We start from the raw sequence: 4,907 nt of genomic DNA on the forward strand, positions 1-4,907 counted from the left end.
ACTAAATAAATATAATGTTGAGAGCATATATGAGTGCATATAATAGAATACATGGAAATAGTCCAAGGCCAGAAAAGTCTTCCCTGAGAAATGATGATTTGAACTGTGATATGAGAACAGGTGGGAAGCAATGTGTAAAATGAACATAGGAAAAACAAGAAAAACATCATGTCCAGTATGATGTTGATCTTTTTTTTTTAATATTTATGTTAAAATAGTTTTAGATTCATAGGAAATCTGTGAAGATAGTTGGTACAGAGAAAGCTCATACCCTCCACACCCAGTTTCCTCTATTCTTAAAATCTTACATCAGCATGGTGCATTTCTTACAACTAATAAACCAATATTGATACATTACTATTAATGAAACCCTGTACTTTATTTGGATTTTATTAACATTTCTGCCGGAGTCCAGCTCCAGCGGAGTCCAGGTTCCTGAGGTATGAACGGCATCGGCGAGGGGAAGGGAATGAGACTGCACACCAGGTTGGTGAAAGCAAGTCTGAAGTCTTTATTGTCAAGCGTGCGTTTATATACATTTTTAGGATTACGTAAACGTCTGGGATACATCTATTTTCTCCCCTGAAATAGCTGGGTTTTTCCCCATGATATCATTTTACTTCCTTAATTTATTTGAGTCATTAGGTTACTTCCCTCATTCAGTTTTGGTAAAGAGTTGTTCTTCTCATTTTCTGGGTAAGTGCAGTTAATATTTATAGATCTCTGCAGTATTCTTTGCAGGGGACGAGACTCAGGTTATGCTGTACGGAACAAGCCCTGGGGTAAAAGTGAGCCAAGGTACGTCTAGACCAGGCACATACAGGTCCCCACATCCTCTTATATAACTCCCACACTGAGACGTCTGACCTTTTAATCCTCTTTCTTCAGCAGGGCCCTGGGGATGTTGAAGGAGTGTTAGTCAGAAGAGGGTCTTTCTTGTCTATTACAGTGAGATTCACCTTTCCTATCAGATTCCCCTAGGTAAGCACAAGCGTCATGAAGAGAGCTAACACAGCAACTAGTAACAGCAGAATGAGCAAGGAGGACCCTCGGCCCTTCCTGCCGGGGTTGCTTTGCAACTCCCATGCTTCCTGTGCCCCGACTTTGTCACTGGGCTACAGCAGTTGCAGGACGGCCTCCGGCACATTTCCTTAATACTTTTTCCTTTCCCAGATGCCACACCATGTTTGGTCTTCCGTCTTAGTGTCTTAGGCTACCCTGGGCTCTGACAGTTAATCAGACTTTACTTGTTTTTGATGACCTTGGCAGTTTTGAGGAGTACTGCTCAGGCATTTAGTAGAAGGTCGCTCAGTTGGGATTTGTCTGATGTTTTTGTTATGTTTAGATGGGGATTATGGGTTCTGAGGAGGAAGACCACAGAGGTGAAATACTATCCTTAAGACACCATATCAAGGGGCCATGTGTCAACAATCGGCATGAATGTTCAGTGATGATGCTCACCTGGACCACCTGGCAGAGGTCGTATTTGCCAAGTGTCTCCACTGTAAATATACTCTTTTTCTTCCATTTTCATAGTCCACTCTTAGGAAGCAAGTCACTAAATGTACCTTACTCTTATAGGATGTGTGGTTAAGCTCCATTTCCTTGAGCAGGGAGTTGTTACTTAAATTATTTGGAATTCTTCTGTATAGCAGATTTTTTTTAACGTGTGTATTAGCATTTTAAAAGGCTCGTAACTTAACCATCTGGCATAACTTAACCTCTATCTGGGCAACATGGTTTAGGGGGATTTTAAGTATATTTGTACTTTTCTGTATTTCCAAAATTTCTACAATGAGTATAGTTTTATACAAATAACTTATTTAAAATTAAAAAGAAAACAAGATGTGAAATCTTCTGGCTTATTTAAATGTGGAACTTATACATATACTAAATTAGATTTTTCTTTAAGTTTTTGTATTTTGAAATATATTACACACGAGTATATATAAATCACATTTACAGTTTAAAGAAGACAAATGAAATTTATAATAAACATCAGTATAGCCATCATCCAGCTTAAGAAATAAAAATATCTTAAAAGCTCCACATGCCCCTTCCTGATTGCATTTCTCTTTCTTATAAATGAATTGTCACCGTGATGTTTGTGTCCCTCAGCCCCTTGTTTGTTCTATAGTTTTAACATACGTTTATGTATCCTTAAACAGTTTTTGTAGCCAAATATAAATGGAAAAGTACTTGTTTTTTGCACAGTATTATATTTAAAAGATTCTTCCCTGCTGTTGTGTATAGATGTAGGTCATTTTCATTGCTACATTGTGTTCCAATATGTGAATATACCTATAGTGTATTTATCTTCTCTAATAATCTAATATTGAATGATTTTAAATGTATCAATAATATGAACAATGCTGCTAAAAACATTCCTGTGTACGTGTTTTGGTGCCTGTGTGTAAGAATTTTTATAAAGTATATATAGCAGTGAAAGGGACAGATTACAAAAAGCTACATTATTAAAATATGGCAGGTAATTTTTCAAGTTTTTCTCCCAATTTGTTTCTCCACCAACAGTATATGAGAGTTATAATTGTGACATACTCTTGCTAATTCTTGCTATTGGTAGGTGTTTTAAATGTTGCCAATTTTTTTGTGTGTGAAATGAAACTAAAAGTGGTTCTAATTTGTGTTTCCCTGATTAGTAATAAAATAGAGCATTTTTTTCTTTTGTGATTGTCCATTTCTTTTCCCATATTTGTGAAACACTTGCTCATTTTGGGTGCAGATTGATGTTATTCGTGTTGCTTTGTAGGATTTCTTTACATATTCTGAGCTCAATCTTTTCTTTGGTGTTATGTATTACAGATATCATCTGCCAGTTTGGGGCTTGCCCTTACACACTTATGCTATTTCTCGTGACTTTTAATAAGCAGAAGTTCTTCAATTTACCAAATATCGCTGATATTGTTTCCACTCTTTGTATAATGCTTAAAAAGAAATCATCTCAAACCCACCATCTTAAAGAGGTTCTGTATAATTTCTTCTACAAGTTTTTTTCTTTTACGCATGTTATTTGTTCCATCTAGAATTGATTTTTCTTAATCTAAAGTAGGGATTTTTTAAAACTTGTTTCTGTATAGGTAGCAGATTGTCCTGGCATTATTAAATGGTACATAACTTATTTACCATTCTTCACTATCGAATCTTTGTATCTTGTACTCCCAGTTTATGCAGGTCTATTTCTAGGCTTCCTATGCTATTCTTTGGTCCTTTCTCTTAATCTCTGCCAAGATCAGATTTTTATCAATTCAGCGTTATAATAATTCTGGAAATCAAGAAGACGTTGTTTCTGATTCTTCAATAATAGAAGTGTTTTCACTGTTCTCAGACCTTAGCTTCCTGATAGCCATCTTATTGGCAGCTTGGTAAATCCACAAAACTATCCCTCTTAATTGGAATCATATTGATTTTTTAAATCAGTACAGGGAGAAGTAACATTTTTAATGTACTGAATATTCCTATTTATAAAATATATATAATAGCTATAATAATATAAACAGCAATAATATATAATAATATATATGTACATAAACCTCATTCAATATATTTTCAAGAAATTTTATAGTACTTACATAAAGGTCTTTTTTTTTTTTTTGAGGAAGATTAGCCCTGAGCTAACTACTGGCAATCCTCCTCTTTTTGCTGAGGAAGACCGGCCCTGAGCTAACATCCATGCCCACCTTCCTCTACTTTATACGTGGGATGCCTGCCACAGCATGGCTTTTGCCAAGCAGTGCCATGTCCGCACCTGGGATTGGAACTGGGGAACCCCAGGCCGCCGAGAATCGGAATGTGTGAACTTAACCACTGCGTCACCAGGCCGGCCCCTACATAAAGGTCTTGATAACCTTTGGGAGACTTATTCCTGATGTATATAATAATAATGCTGTATAATATATAATTATATTAATTATTAATATGTAATATGTATTATATAATATAACCATTATAAGTATATATAATATATACTTATATAGGCCTCCTTTATTCTATTTTAAAATAGTTTTATGGTACTTACATAAGGTCTTGATAATTTTGGGGAGACTTATTCCTGATAATATATATAATAATTAAGAATGTTGTATAGTATATAATTATATATGACATATATTATATAAATATAATAACTATAATTATATATAATATATATTTATATATGCCTCCTTTCTTATATTTTAAAGTAGTTTGATAGTACTTACATAAGGTCTTGATAACTTTTGGGAGACTTATTCATGATACTTCATATTGTGTACTAATATTCTGACTGGTTTGTATTTTTAATAACATTTCTAACTGTGGGTGGTATATAAAGTATAATTAAATTTTATCATTGATCTTTTATTTAATAACAATGCTAAAAGTTTCATTATAATTGAATAATTTATCTTATGGATTATTTTTAGTGTAAACAATCATATCAGCTATGAAAGTGGCAGTGTTATTCTTCCTTTCCAAATTTTGTGCCTTGTCCTTATTTTATATGTCTTATTTCCATTGCTAGAATATCTGGTGCAATATTGAATGGAAATGATGTTAGCTATCATCCTAGTCTTGTTCCTGATTTTACATTATTATACTACTTTATATTATTAACATTGGTTAAAATCCTATAATTATACTAAAGTATTGATAACTGCAGTTTGTTTCATGTTTGACATCTATATTATATCAAGAAATGTCCTTTAGTGTGGCCAGTGTTAATCTGACTCAAATGGTAAGATATGTTCACGTTAATTATATTTGTTTTGCAAATATATATATATATTGCTTTTTTTGGTGAGGAAGATTGGCCCTGAGCTAAGATCTGTTGCCAATCTTCCTTTTTTTTTTTTTCCTCCCCAAAGCCCCAGTACATCGTTGTATGTCCTAGCTGTAGTTCATTCTCGCTC

At 34.0% G+C, this 4,907-nt stretch overlaps 1 long non-coding RNA gene across 1 annotated transcript; it reads left to right on the forward strand.

The window, feature by feature from the left end:
* The first annotated feature begins 716 nt into the window (after positions 1-716).
* LOC138915335 (uncharacterized) lies at positions 717-4,656 on the forward strand. The gene is made up of 2 exons (XR_011421142.1): positions 717-798; positions 3,621-4,656. It is a non-coding gene; the product is annotated as an uncharacterized lncRNA (long non-coding RNA).
* The last annotated feature ends 251 nt before the right edge of the window (positions 4,657-4,907 follow it).

Source organism: Equus caballus, chromosome 8 (genome assembly GCF_041296265.1).
Source record: "Equus caballus isolate H_3958 breed thoroughbred chromosome 8, TB-T2T, whole genome shotgun sequence".
In the NCBI taxonomy this organism is placed as follows: domain Eukaryota; kingdom Metazoa; phylum Chordata; class Mammalia; order Perissodactyla; family Equidae; genus Equus; species Equus caballus.